Source organism: Pyxicephalus adspersus, chromosome 2 (assembly GCF_032062135.1).
Source record: "Pyxicephalus adspersus chromosome 2, UCB_Pads_2.0, whole genome shotgun sequence".
Taxonomy (NCBI): domain Eukaryota; kingdom Metazoa; phylum Chordata; class Amphibia; order Anura; family Pyxicephalidae; genus Pyxicephalus; species Pyxicephalus adspersus.
In genome coordinates, this window is record NC_092859.1 from 36287424 (window position 1) to 36303431 (window position 16008).

Below are 16008 nucleotides of genomic sequence, written 5' to 3' on the forward strand. Positions count from 1 at the left end.
GCAATCCCTGTTAGGGAAGTTGAATTTTGCTTGCCGGATCATGCCCATGGGGCGGGTCTTCAGCCGCAGGTTGGCGGCGGCTACGGCAGGGATTAGGAAGCCGGAGCATTTTGTCCGCTTGACGAGGGTGTTGCGGAGGGATCTGGGGGTTTGGAGGCGTTTTTTGGAGGACTATAATGGCAGGTCGCTTTGGATGGAAGCTACGGTGGATAATGGGGTTCTGGATCTTTGGACGGATGCGGCCGGGGGCTCGGGTTATGGGGCATATTTTGCCGGGCATTGGAGCGCGGAAACTTGGCCGGAGGAATGGCGGCGGTTGGGTTTGTGTACTAATTTGGTTCTGTTGGAGCTTTTTCCGCTTGTGGTAGCCCTAACATTGTGGGGTCACTTGTTGCAGAATCGGAGGGTCCGATTCCATTGTGATAACATGGGAGTGGTGGAGGTTATTAATAATAATTCGGCTTCCTCTCCTCAGGTTATTTGTTTATTGCAGCATTTGGTCTTGTTGTGTTTACAGTTGAATGTTCATGTAAGGGCGGTGCATGTTCCTGGATGCGAGAATGTAATTGCGGACTCCCTTTCTCGTTTGCAGTGGGAACGATTTCGGGAGGTGGCTCCGGAGGCAGAGGAACAAGGGACCCCTTGTCCGGCGGCATTGTGGTCGGTGATATGGGGGCCCTAGCGGAGTTGATCAAGAATTCTGTTTCTTTAAGAACTTGGAAGGCTTATGTAGGTATTTGGAGGGAGTGGTTGGCGTTTGTTGGGGGGGATCAGGGGTCAGTGGACAGTTTGGTGGGGGAAGAGAGGGTGTTATTATTTTTGCTTAGAAATTTTCAGAATGGGGTGTCCAGGGGTGTCATGGGCAAAAAATTGGCGGCTTTGGCCTTTTTATTTAAATTGATGGGGCGGGTAGATGACACGAAGGGTTTTGTGGTCCGCCAAGCACTGAAGGGTTACAGGAAAGGGCCGGTTCAAAGGGATGGGAGGCGGCCTGTGTCCTTTGGGATGTTAGAGGAGGTGTGCCGCAGTCTGAATACAGTATGCTGCAGTGATTTTGAGGCTGTACTGTTCAGGGCTGTGTTTGTGGTCGCGTTTTTCGCGGCATTGCGGGTGGGGGAAGTGGTGTGCCCCAGTAAAGTGAGAATTGGGGGCCTTAGTTTGGGTGATGTGCGAGTGGTGGGCAGTGATTTGTGGGTGTGGATCCGCAGGTCAAAGATGGATCAGGTGGGGAAAGGGGCTCGCTTGGTACTGCGAGGCCTGGAAGGAGCTGATTTGTGTCCGGTTAGGGTGCTGGGTGAGTACCTTGCCGTGCGGCCTGGGGTAGGCGGGCCGCTGTTTTTGCATGCAGATTGTTCTTTTGTAACCCGTTTTCAGTTTGTGTCGGTATTCAGAAAATGCGTAGAGGCGGTGGGCAGGTGTCCTGGTGAGTATGCCGCTCATTCCTTTAGGATCGGAGCAGCCACGGAGGCTGCCAGGTGGGGCCTGGGCCCTGAGGTGATCAAGAGGATTGGTCGTTGGGAATCCCATCGGTTCCGCTTGTATGTGCGGCCTCACTTGCTGTAAGGAAGGTAGGGTGGGGATTCGGTCATTGTTCGGGGTACGTGGCAGCGTTGCTTGTGGTTGGCATTTTTCTTTTTTGCGGTTGTATTGTTGTGCTAGTTGGTGGTTTATTTTCTGTTTTTGTTGCAGATCATTCGGTGTGCTTGGTATGGATCCTGGGACATTCCTTCGTGTATTGGGGGGCCAGGCGGGCTGATGTGCGGCAGAATGGTAGACAATTGGGCATACTGCGGGAGGAGGCGCAAGTCCGTTGGATTGGGATCCCGGGTATGCAATGGAGACGGGTTGTCCCTGAGGTCAACAGGTTTGCCGGCCTGGATAGGGCCCCTGATGTATTGTTGCTACATGTGGGTGGGAATGATTTGGGGGCTAGGCCTATGAGGGAATTGATTCGTGACATCAAGTTCGACTGTTTACGGCTGCGGGAGGCGTTCCCGGGGACCATGTTGGTTTGGTCAGACATGGTGGTTAGGTTGGCTTGGAGGCAGGCTCGTTCTGTGGACAGGTTAAATAGAGCCCGGGTAAAGGTCAATAAAGTGGTGGGTCGCTTTATGGGGAGGATTGGTGGTTTGGTGGCCAGACACCGGGAATTGGAGTCTGATCCTGATTTAATTTTACGGGGTGATGGCATGCATCTTAATGCGGTGGGTACGGATTTGTGGTTGCTAAGTTTGGGTGAAGCGGTACAGCGGGCGGTCAGGGTGTGGCGGTGCTCGCAAACTTAAGGTGTCAAGTTTGCGGCATGTGGCAGGTTTTGTTGGTCGGGTCCATGGAAGTTAGAGGGGGGGTAATGGAAAACTATAAAAGAGATGGGGTCACGGGAAAGTTTTGGTTTGGGAGTGTGAGGTTAGCCTTGCATGACACTCGGTTGTTGTGGAGGCTAAGTGGGAGTGTGGTGGTCCGCTAACTGTCCCTGAGGTGGGGTATGAGCGCCTGGGGGCCTGGCAGGGGAGCGGAGACAACCTGATTGCTAAGGAAGAATGGTGACTTTCATGGACCTGCAAGAAGAATTGTTCCGGTTTAAAATTGTTATTACTATAAAAATAGTTGTTTAAAAACATGGTGTTAATAAATGGGGGCTGCTGTGGCCAATTTACTTCCAAAAAATGTGTAATGGTCTTTTTTGGGGTGTAAGTGGAGGTTGGGGGGTATGTTGATTAGTTGGTTGCAGCAGTGGAGGACTTCTTATGCTGTACCCTGGTCATGATGTTTGTGTATTATGAAAAACAAGGTTTATTGGCTTCCTTTTGGTTTCCCCTAAAAGGTTGATACGTAAAGCATGTTGTAAGAGGATGTTGATCTTTCTCGCTTTACAAAATAGGAAAGCAAGGAAGTGAGACATTAGTTCCCAATTCCCTATTCCCTCTATTGTGGTTATGAATGGTGCAGACATATCACATGAGAAGCATGACTAGAATTCTATTCCATATTATAATCATTAATGATATTTAAAAGTATGGGTATAGATTTCATTTTATCATCTTTAAGGCTTAGGAAATGTTTTAGTTCTATATACACGGAGAGCGAGAAAGTGATTTCCACTGTATCTTGGTTAGAAGTCACAAATGCAAAACATATATATACAGTTAGGTCCATAAATATTTGGACAGAGACAACTTTTTTCTAATTTTGGTTCTGTACATTACCACCATTAATTTTAAATCAAACAGCTCAGGTGCAGTTGAACTGCAGACTTTCAGCTTTAATTCAGTGGGTTGAACAAAGTTAGAAAAAAGTTGTCTCTGTCCAAATATTTATGGACCTAACTGTATGTATATTTATATATATATATATATTCACATATATATATATATATATATATATATATATATGTATTCCAGAAGACTTTCAACTAAATAGGACAAACTAATTAAAGAAGTTAAAATAGAGGTTTAAGTTTTTTGTTGCATACATTTGCAAATTTGGAGACACACTGCCCTAACAAGGTCCAATGAAAAATTATTTGAATTCCAATTCAAAATAAAGAACACACAGAACAATTTATTACTGGAGAGCAGGTTAGCAGGAAGTGTCCATCTTAAAGAGGCACAGAAATTACAAAATTGTAAAAACATGGAAAATAATTAGATATTTGTGCTAAGCCTGACCTGTGGCATTGTTTTGGTGGTTCGTATATTGCCCGTCTATCTGCACAATTCTCTTTTTACTGGCTTTAAACTGATTAGAGTGGCTGACATTTTTGCATTGTTAAATACTGTATATACAGTAGTTTGGTATGCATAGATATATAGCTGTCAATAAAAGAATTCGGGGATGGGGCTAGGCACAGGCAGCTGAGTGACATGCTACAAACTTGTCTATTGACAGTGGCAATGTTGGTATTTACACCCTTGTTAGAGTCCATAGTCATTTACCAAGGAGCTCTATTTATAAAACAGGTAGTCTGACTTTCCCTCAAACATTCTCTCATGGGAATCCTTCAGATCCATGTGTTTCAATGGTAGTAGTTAATTCCCATGAGGGAATGTTTGGGGGAATGTGGAACTAAATAGAGCCCCAGGTGTCTCTTAGATTAGCTCACATTCCAACGGTCATACCATAGTACCATAGCCATATGGGAAATTCTTTGTTGGTGGTGGTGGTAATGTGAGGGGGGCACTAATTAACCTACCACTATGTTTATGTGGAAGGAAACCAGAGTGGCCAGAGAAAATTCACAGTGAACATTCAAACCTCATGAAGAAAATGTCCTGACTAAGATATGAAGCTGGAACCTTGGTGATGCTAGGTGGAAGTACTAGCCACTGACCTACCATGCTATCAAGTTATTGTGGACACTTCTTTAAATTATTCCAGTAATACAAAGTGACTTTTGTACTTTATACAATACAAAGGGTCTGTTTATAAGGCAGTGAATCTGACATTCGCATTTCCTAGTGGAAAATCCTCTAGTTCTATGTGTTTATTTGGCAGTAAACTAAAACTAGGGAATGCTTTATAAATAGACTCCAAAGTATTTTAGACCATTGCAACAGTATTCTTTTCCAGTATGATTGTGTCCGTTCTCAAAGCCAGTTGGATGTGGTTCGAGTAGCCTGTACAGAGCCCTCACCTCATCCCTAATGAACAACTTTGGGATAAACTTGAAATACAACTTTTCTAAGGGTTTTTTAAATCTCAACATTTCTAGCAGAAACTGCTGGAATCTCAGCTTGTTTTTTTCACCACTTTGCTCAGTGTTCTTTCTCCAATTGTCTCCTGTCTCCCCAGCCACCTGCCAGGAAGCAAATTCTTAAGAGATGATCTGGTTTTTACACCTTTTAGCCATGTCATGTATATTCAAGACATTTTGATTTGTATTTGTTTTGTCACAAAACACCAAAAGAGAGATTACTCCAGATACCTTGCCTCATCAGTGACTAGTGCTCAACAAATTGCAGTCTGGATTGTTAGAGTAAAGCTACGTACACACTTCCAATTTTTATCATTGGTAAACGAACGACGAACGATCCTGCACGATATCTGCGAACGATCGTATAGCACCGATCCTGTACATACAGATAACAACACGATCGTTCAAAGATATTGTACACACGATAGATGCGATTGTTTGAACGATACAGGAAGTGATGTGCACCACAGGAAGTGAGCGAACGTTCGTTCACCGCGCATGCTCAGACCATGGACGATCACTGAACGACCGTACACACGATAGATGGTCAACGATCGTCGTCCAATCCGATCCGCCGGTCCGGTCGTTCATTTCCAACGACTATCCTCATTCGTCGGCGTCGTTATTTTTTTTACGAACGATTTTTGCCCAATCGATCGTTCGTCGTTCATTTCCAACGATAAAAATTGGAAGTGTGTACGCAGCTTAAGACTGGAATTTAGGTTTCAACCTGCAGTTTAGCTTTGTAGTTGGACTTCAGACAATTGTTATTAGCTTTGGATAGATGGTGAAGGAGATATTTCTGTCAGGTTTTGACTTAATCTGTGATCCCATTAGATAAAAAAATTTAATTCTACATATATCCATGCTGATACATTTATTATCAAAGTTAGGTCTGTATTTTCTTTCTTTTTTGTCATTAAAAATAGTCTGCCTCATGATCTACCCATACCTAGAGTTGTAACAGATAGTTGATTTTCCCAGGACAGTCACTTTTCTAGCACATACCCTGTGTGCTAAACTGGATAAAGGATCATTTTTTAATAGGCTTATAGCTGACAAATGTCTCTTCTCAAGATTTAAAGGTAGGGTCAGTTATCTTCCTGATATTTGGTACATGTCACTACCTGTTAATGCACAGTGAATACCAGAAAAAAAGGACATGCACAGAGATGATCAGTTTCCAAGCCATTTTTAGCTAGATTAGATAGGTAAATCATGGAGCTGCCAAGTAATTGCTGCGAGTAGTAGCAGGGTGATCACTTCAGTGCTTTAGCTGTACATTTTGAGAATGAATTGTTTTACAGTACCTTCATCTACAAATATCAGTGATAGTTAGTTTTAAAGCTGATATACTGCATTTAATGACATTAAAAAATATATATTTTTCAGCCCTAGCCTTGCCAATTTCACTTTACAAACATGCATATCAATTACTAAATTGATTTTCCCAGAAATTCAGGCTGAAGCTGATGGTGAGACTGAAAATGAAAAAAAGTAGATTCAGCAAGGAGAAGAGAAACAGGACTAGATGGAGAGAGTGGAGAAGGAATGAATGTGGCTGAAAGTGAGAAACACCAGCGGTATTGTGATGTGATAAAAAGAAAATGTCTGTTTCGTGTAAGTGGAACACATAGGACAATTATGATGTAGAAAGGGAAACTATTCTGAATATAAAGACGAGAGACTGATGTAAAAAGGAGAAGGATTATTTCTTAGAGATATACTAAAAACAATACATTTGCCCCCATGGTAATCATTTAGCTACAATGCAAGTATTCAAGAAGACCATATGACTTTTCTTGGACTTTCCTGGTCAGCAACGTAATGCATTGGAATTTCAAACACAGGCTTAGGTTAAACGCTGGGGGAAACAGTCCATGCAGACTAAAACTAATCAGGACATTATACTAATGTTTAATATGCCTTTTTGTTTTATGAAATTTCTTTTTTATCACTTTTTCTATGTCTCCATCACCTCCTTTGATCTTCTTCAACTACGTCCTGCCTACTTGCACCAGCTGCACATGTTAGACTTTTCATGGCCATAGGTCTTGCAATCCACATTCATAAGAAGTCAATTAACAGTTTAAATTTAAGTAACTCTGTTTTTGTTTTGTTTTTTAACTTACAGTGTTGTCCATTGCTGTACTCTCAAAAGCAATTTCTAGCTGAACTCCAAAGCTTACAAGCAGCATAAGTGTGCTTAAATTGGACCTAGTATTAGCCTTTTAATATCCACTATAACTGGGAAACAAGGAAGTAGCTCAAGAAGCGAATATGTTCTGATCATGTGCTAACAAGGTGTATGCGAGATGAGCTCATCAGCCTACTTCCACTCGTTTCACTGTTCAGTCACAAGCTGGGGGAGGGACTAGACTTGCAACTGTTTCTTAACTGCAGATGAAAAAAAGGTCTCCCAACAGGGCTATGCTGTATGGCAGAACTGCAGAGATCTCAAAAGTGGTTGAAGAGAGTTTCAAATCCTTTGGCAGATAAAACAAAAACCTTATATGCATACCCTGTATTAGAATTAGAATCCTAAAATTCAACTTTAATGGTCAATATGAATACCTGAAACATTTTTTCCAGCTTTCATTTAGTGATTTTTTTTATTTTAGGAAGAGGGGCTACTAGATAGTCCATGAATTATCATGCAAGGCACGCTTTAGGTAGCAGAATCCTCTATTTTTTGATTTTGGAAGCCAGAGAGCCAGATTTGTATTTTTAGAAGAAAGCTGACTATAGGAAGACTTATAGCCTATAGCTTCAAAGTGTCATGAGTCATGACTTCTGTTGCAGTAGCTCCAATTGGCTAACTGCTTAATACATCTGGGGCTCAGGAAGGAACCCACTATATAACATCATAAATACATCATAAATTGTAATAATATATTACCACTAGTAACTGGCTATTATATTGCACTACACAGCAGCTTTCTTCCAATACTTCTTAATGACTTCCTTTTTTTACTTTAACACATGATTCAGCAGGCTATTTGCTTCTAGTTTAAGAGGAAGTTATTCGCAAGTAATGTTCGTTCTATTTTTGCATGTATAGTAAAACCATTGGAGAACTGAAAAAGTTGTGTCATTGTGTCTCAGGGCATTTCCTGCTTCAGGGTCTTTCCAAGGCAGCATTTTACCGTTTTTTCTATGTGTCTGTATACAATGGGGGAAAAGTTCAGTACAATAGGTTGCATGTGAACTTCCTTTTTATCACATTGCGGCTACATTGACATCACTAGGGTCGGTGATACCTAGTACAATAGTTTATGCAGCACAGAGTACACATTGGGATGATATGGAATAGGGAACACAGGGAAAATTACAGAATGAGGTTCTGTGAAATAGGGAATGCACCACACAGAACATGCCATAAGGCAGTGTAGAATACAGAATAAAGTGGTAGGCAACTGGGAACACACTGTGCAGAGTACAGAATAAGGTGGAAAAGGGAATGCACAGCACAGAATATAGGGACAGAAAAAAAATATAGGTAAGTGCTGAAAATGTGGCCAGGACTGTCATTATGAAACAAAGTAGTGTATTTTTTGTGCAAGGGTCACATACAATTACAGTGCAGATTTAGAAATTAGCATGCCTAATTACTGCTCCTTTACTTAGCTCCTTTAGTAGCTACTGCTACTTTAGCCAGCCTCCACCTCCTACTGTGCACACAAAAAACTTCAAGACAAGATGACAAAAAGAGGTGCAATATGTGTTACTGCACAAGGAACCAGCCGTCCCCGGCCAACAGATGCCCCTACAGAGACCCCAAGTTAGTTCTGCACAGGAACCCCCTGTTGGCTACATCCACCACTGACTTACGGTGTACAGAAAATGTGACACTACACTTCCTGGACCTAGAAGGAGGTCCATAGTGTGGTCAGAGCTTCTTTCCCAAATATTGAAAGCTGCAACTTGATCTTAACAGTATGATTACACAACAGTCCTCCCTATATTATAGAAACCTCTTTGTAATCCACAAATAAATTATATTTGTGATCCTTTTAGTGACTATTCAGCACACATTCGGTGTGTGGTCAGCCAATTCTGATTCATGGTTGTCCTTCTCCACCACATTCTACTGGACCATTACTTTAATTTGCTGTTTTTTGGAAGCCTTTGGCCTAGTTTAAAAACTTTTAGAGAACTTTAAAAATTATAACAAATGGTATATATTACATGGTGTCTTTAATGCTTAAAATAATTACTCAACACACAATTAATGGGAAGGTAGCCACAGCCAGCAAGATATCTTCCAATTTGGTGTCCACTATATGTGGATGTGTACAATGTTAAAAATGTTAAAAATAGCGATATAAAGGGTACATATATTATTTAATAACTCAACATATAATAAATTAAAGGAATAACAGAAGGTCATAGTGTGATGGAACTGAAAATGATTTTATAAAGCAGTGAATCTGACATTTATTGAAACATTCCCTGTTGAAAAATCAACTGCTGCCATTGAAACACATAGATTTGGAAGATTCTCCACCAGAGATAGAACAATCACGAGGTATATTTGTCCACTATTCTAATTTATTATTGTTTTTTGGGATATTGCTTAACATCCTTCAAATAGACTTGTAAGAACACTCATCTAAGGAAAGTGGTTTTACTGTATATTTATAAAGACATCATCATAGACTGGGCTTTGTCTTTCCCGAACTTGTTGGCCTGCGCTCCAGTTTCTATGATAACTCACCCCCGTCATACTCAGGGATTTGGCCACCATGTACAGCAGTGGCCACCAATAACCGCGGTGATGGTTCCATTTTTTTTTTGTGTCTATGTCATATGCGTTCATATGTTTGTTTTATTGGTATTTTGCACTTATACATAATGACATTGTGTGCGGTAAACTGTTGTTTCTTATTATGTTACAAGATGTTATTTCTTTTTGTCTGTTTTTTTTATATGGTTGTTAAAAATTTTGGAAAATTCAATAAAAGTATAAAAAAATAAATAAATAATAAATAAATAAATAAAAAAAATAAAAAAGTAAGTAAGTAAGTAACAATACCTACACATTCTTTATGGCAGTGACTACATATCTAAAAATACAACACATACAAAGAGTTACTGACCAGAAAACTTACAAAACTTTGATCATGAGTTCACTAATGATGAAACCAAACTGTCTAGAAGGTAAATGAATAAATTGGTTTTTGCAATTATGACATTCTGTTTGGTATTTCCAGGTTACAGTTATAGTATCAACTTAGTATAAAACATTGAAAACAGTTATTCTTTATTACTTCCCCTTCTTCCCTTAAACTTCCTCCAAGTCACCTGTTAGAGATTCACTGCGTCATCTTTGTTAGCTGGGGAAACCTGGCCCTCCCAGCTTATCTTGCATGTGCCAGGGATGATTGAACTCACTCAGGAATGAGTAATCAAGATGGCCAAAGATTGTTGCTGAGCAGAAGAAGAAAGAAAGATAGACCTGCAGTAATTGACACCTGCTGGACATTAAACTTTTTTAAGCTACCTGCAATTTAAACATTTGGCAGGGAAACGTCTTGCAACACCAATGGAAGATGTCATGGAAGATGTCATGTAACTAAGTGGCAAGTGGCACAAATGCTTGGACATGTGAAAGGGTGTGTAAAAATAAACCTTTTTTTTAGGAAAATGTACAGTTCACCATGATCATCAATCACTGCAGCACCATGATACATATTTTAACTCATTTGAAACTGTCCCTTCCATGAAAGGGCTAGTTGGTTGTGTTTTCCATTCATCTTCCCAGTCCTCCATTACAAATATAATAATGGCAGACAAAAGTGCTGAAAAGATGCAGTGGAAGGTTTAATCCGATCCTTTCTGTAATTAAATTCTTTACAGTCTACACACATAGGAGTGCAGAAGGGGAGTATCTTTTGTTGAACAGTTAAAAAAAGATCCCATCTCAGAAATTTGGGATGTTTTGTAACCCTTAAGCTGGAAATAAAAATGGTTGGCTTCAGGTTTACCAGGTAAAAACACTGTTTTTTGGGGGCATATGTAGCATTTGTAATGTCATGAGATTATTCACCCATGTTTATGCCCAACTAGATAATTTACAATAAATAGACATGATAAAAATATTACTTATTCAAACACAGTCTGTAAAAGGTATTAGCACTTTCTAACAGGATAGATTAGCCAGCATACTTGGTGATTCTGTTTATTTAGGGAAAGAGGAGACAATTACCAGCATACATGATAGAGGACAGCTTTTCTTTTATTTGCAGATTGTATGAACGAAACTGTCTAGATTTTAAAAAAGAACAAAAAAGATAGTTGAGGGCAGATTCACACCTGCGTCTCAATTTGGTTTCTCACTGCTGACAACTTGTCAGCCACTCAAGCACTTGCGCAGCAGCACTGGTTTCTAAAGAGGCAGCATCAGCTGGCAGCAGTTAGCTGTATTAGTACTGCTCACTGCTGTCCCTATTCAATTGCTTTGGAGCTGCCACAGGGAGATACTACATGTAGCATCTCCTCGAGAGGCAGCAGCTCCTGGTGGGAAAAAGCATTAAGTGCATTGCAACCTGACAGCCAGTGTGAATTTAGCCTTCAGCTTATCCAAAAAAAACAAACAAAAACAAAAAAAAATCCACAAATGTAAGCTAAATTTTGGTGTCTTTTCTGGTCAGTGGCACAGTCCATTAGAATGATAGATTAATATTGAGAAACAGGAGGAGCTACTGGACACTTTTTGTATTTAAGACCTTTCCAATCCCTCAAGGGCTCTTGTGGAAATGTAAGAGAAGTAGTTAAGCAAGTAAGCAATATTACTTTTTAAGGCAAATAGCATGTGCATTAAAGCAGCGAAAGAGGCAAAAGAAGTGAAAAACTTAGAAAAACAATTGCAGTAAATACAAAAACCAACAAAAGTTTTTGCCGCAACATCCACTATTTATCTTTGAGATTTCCCAAATAGTTTCTCTGCTGCTAGATGTCCACAGTCTGATGGTAAACATCATCAATATTATTATTATTAATATTTATATTATTTTTAAACAGGATTTATATAGCGCCATCATATTACGCAGCGCTGTACATTAAATAGAGGTTGCAAATGACAGACGAATACAGACAGTGACACAGGAGGAGAGGACCCTGCCCTGAAGAGCTTACAATCTAGGAGGTGAGGGAATTAACACACAACAGGAGGGGAGATTTGTAGTGGTGGGAAGTAGTGACGGTTTCAGAAGAAGATGGATAGGCAAGTTTGAAAAAATTGGTTTTGAGTGCTCTTTTAAATAAGCAGAAAGTAGGAGCAATTCAGCCCATTTCCTTTAAGCCCAGGTGATCCTAGGCCTGTGTCAATACAGTGATGGAAGAAGTAGCATAGTGAAGAACCTATCTCTCCTTCACTGTTTTCTCCTATTAGCCAGCTTCTTGTTAGCAAATGAACTGATTAGATTTTTGTACTGTTTCTTCTTCTCATACTCAAGCCCCGCTGTAGAGGGTCTGCCAAAGTCTGCTCAAGTTTAGGCACTTTTGCTGCTTGTTTTAAAAAAAAAAAAAAAAAATTTAATAATGTAATAATAATTATAGATTTGCCTTCATAGAGGTCTTTTACATTTGTCTAATGTTCAATGTTAACCTTTACAGAAAATTATAAACTATGGGGAAAAAAATGTCAAAAATCATTGCAAATCCAACTAAATTTCAGTTGGATAGGGCTTGGACCTACTTTAATGAACAACAAGTTCATTTTAGTTATATGTCTATGTGTGGTATTGTCATGCGACAATGTACCAGATTATGTTCCTCTTTTCATTTTAGGAATTTTTTTTTTTAAATTGTGTTGTGGCAGAGACTGGAGGTTGTGATGGTTTTAATCATAGTTCCTTGGAGCCTACAACTAAACCCGCAACCTCCTTGCTGCCCACAGGCTTTTCTCTACATCACCCAACAGGGACACAGACATCAATGTAAACCCTGGAATGAAAGCTAGAATATCATAAAGTACATCATGGTGGGTAACATATGAAAAAAAAATGCTATTATTAGTAAAGACAATAAATAACAAAGTGATAAAAAACATTGTAGTGAATAAATACTTGGAATAATTATTACCTTCAGTCCCCAAGAGTCAGACAGTTTTTTTTACAGACATTTTCCAACTCAAACTTTATCATTCCTAAAATGTGTGTGGATCCTGGTCCTTGAGGACGAAAGTTGGACAGCCCCAAACTAGTATAATATCATTTGGAAACTTTGCACTTTACACCACTAATTAATCTTGTTTAATGGATTTTTTTGCATAGTAAAGGCACTGACTAATTTACTTTTTATATTAGAATATATAATGATATATTATATAATGATATCCTAATTATATTATAGTAAGCTAAAATTATTAAAATGGCGACATTTAGGCATATAGTCAAAACAACTATACCAAAAATCAAAAAGCCAAAAAAGGTGATTTAAGAGACTTTGAATGCCATGGTGTCAGAAAAGCTGGTCTGAGAAGTTCAGAAAATCTTGATGCTGGAATTTTCACACACAGTCATCTGTAAGGTTTACAGAGAATTGTCAGAAAAAGGTAAAATATCCACTAAGTACCAGTTCTCTGATCAAAAATACCTTGTAGAAGGCAAAGAACAGAGGGGAATGGTTCAAACTAATAGAACTACAGTAACTCAAATAACCACTCTGCTGTGACATTCAGATGGTCAGAATTTGGTGTCAGCGACATGAAAGCATGGATCTATCCTGCCTTGTATAAACTCTTCAGCCTGGTGCTAAATGGTTCAGAGGGTATTTTCTTGGCACACACTTGGCACACTTTGGGCCCCTAGTACCAATAGGGGCTTAGTACCAATTTTGTACTTTACAAAGATACAAAGTTCACTTTCATAGAAGTCAGTTTGAGTTAAACATTTATTATTCTTTGAAATTTAACTGAGAGTTTATACCAGTGTGGAATCTATATGGTAAAAAAAGGAAGTGAGAATGAACTGGAAAAGTCCTGTATAGTTTATAAGCATAAAGGTCAGACAGTCTGCAGTTTGTATTTGCTTTGGATTTTTCTTATTTTCAGGAATCCTGCAAAAAGCACCTGAAACCTTATGGAATACAGCTGGGGGCCTTCTTTTCACAACCACTTTTTTGCCTGCTTATTTAAATGATAAATGATAATAGTAATTTCATACATGATAATGGTAGTACAGACATATTCCACATTCCATGTGTATACTGACTGTTCCCTATATAAAATCTGAATATAAAAATATGAAACTTTGCCTTTTTGCAGAGATTTTTTCATAGCTCAACTTTTGCAGTTTGAATGGTCTTGTATCTGCCCCTTAACTTGTTTTCTGCAGGTAATAGTGGTTGGGCCTGCTGGGTCCCTTCATAGCTCTGTTCTCTGTACAGAACCTCTGCAGCACAGTGATGATGTTCCTACTACTTCTACTAAGAAAATGACTATGCTAGGAAAAGGCCTTTGGTAGGGGTTAGTAGGGTTAGTCATCTGGTATCTACCTTCCCCATATACCCATAGACAAGAAGTGGTCATTGGCTGAACTAAGTAGCATCCCATGTCTATGGACTCACATTTTTTGTATATATTATTTGTTCTTTTCATAAGGGCACAATATTCTGCATTGCAGTACTTCATATATATTTATACACATAGTAAAATAATACTCACACAAAAGTTTAGTACCAAATCCACATTTCTTCATGTGATTCCTGGGACTGAGTGCTAAGTAGAGTTCTACTAACAATGATTAATTATAAATATTATTCTTTGGAACCAAAATTCACAGGTGGTGTACAGAACACGTTTCGTCATTAGGCTTCCTTAGGGGTATTGAAAATACTGTAGCAGTAATGTCCACTTGTATTGGACAAGTACTCATGAATGTAGGTAATTTATGCTGTTATAACCTGTTAGCAGGGGTTAGACTTGATGCTTGTAGCTAAGGTTAAGGATGACAGCCTAATGGTAATATTATTGTGGATAGTTGGAGAATTTTCTGGTTACAAACAGTTGCTCTTCTGAAATACAATATGTCCTCAAAGTAATATTATTGTAAAGTGGTGTGGACAGCTGTGTAACATCAGCATCAAGTCTAACCCCTCCAAACAGGTTATAACAGCGTGAAACAAAGTGGATTTGGGACTAAACTTTTGTGTGAATTTTATTTTACTATGTGTGTATATATATGAAGTACTGCAATACAGATTGTTGCTTTGCAAAAAAACTCTTTTTCTCTTTCTGGATTCTTATAATACCCCAAGGGGGTTGGCATTTTGGAAATAAGATAAACTATATTCAGAACACTACACACTTGCTCTTTTCCTTTTGAATATGATAGAAATTATAGTCATTATTATTTTCACATATCTTTTAGTCACATATTTTTAGCTTTACATATTTTTCAAATGCAACATAAGGAAGACAACCAGACAAAGCAATAAAAAAAAGTTTATGCTAAAGGAAAGCTAAATAATTAAAATCATATTTTTGTCTGTTATTTGTATCTTCCCCAAGGATGCTGTTATTACTTTATTGTCAAAAAAGGTGATATTATTTACATATAAAATGGAGGCTTCATTAGGCTCTATTTGTTGTTACCACTTCCTCATGCCAGTGAACCGCTGCTTCGGGGAGATGCTACATGTACTGTCCCCCTATGGCAGCCCCAAAGAGAATATATGTACCACCCACTGCCAACAGCTGACAAATCTGTAGATGCTGCTTCTTTAAGAACTAGCATTGCAGTGTGAGTGACCAAGTTGCTGGCCAGCTACCAGTTGCCAGGAGCTGTGCAAAATTGATTGACCTGGGCAGGTCTGAACCTATCCTTTTTTTGGTTTTGTTTTTAATGCAATATAACAAAACAATTATTATAAGGGCAGCTATAACATGAGGGTTAGTACTGCTAAAATAGTTTGTTTATAGAAAAAAAAACATATTCAAAACAATAGCATGACATCAATATTCACTGTTTTACAGTATCATTGCACTGTATCATTGCATTTTAATGTTAATCCCCATTTTTTGAAGTCTGCACACCCATTGGGGAAATTTACATCTTTTCCCTATTTTATGAGGAACTGCCAAAAAAACTACATGTTGCCACCCACAAGTGCTGAATCAGTTTAACATAAAATTCCATTTTAGCTTTAATGTCAGACTGAACAGGTATAGGACAGAATATTATATGAAGATGAATGACATATCTGTATATCATGTCCCTTCACTTCACTTTTTATGAAAGGGGAAGAGGAAACTATTAAGAAGCTTTAGAAAAAAAAAATGAAACCTTTTAGCTTCCTACAGGATTGGGGCA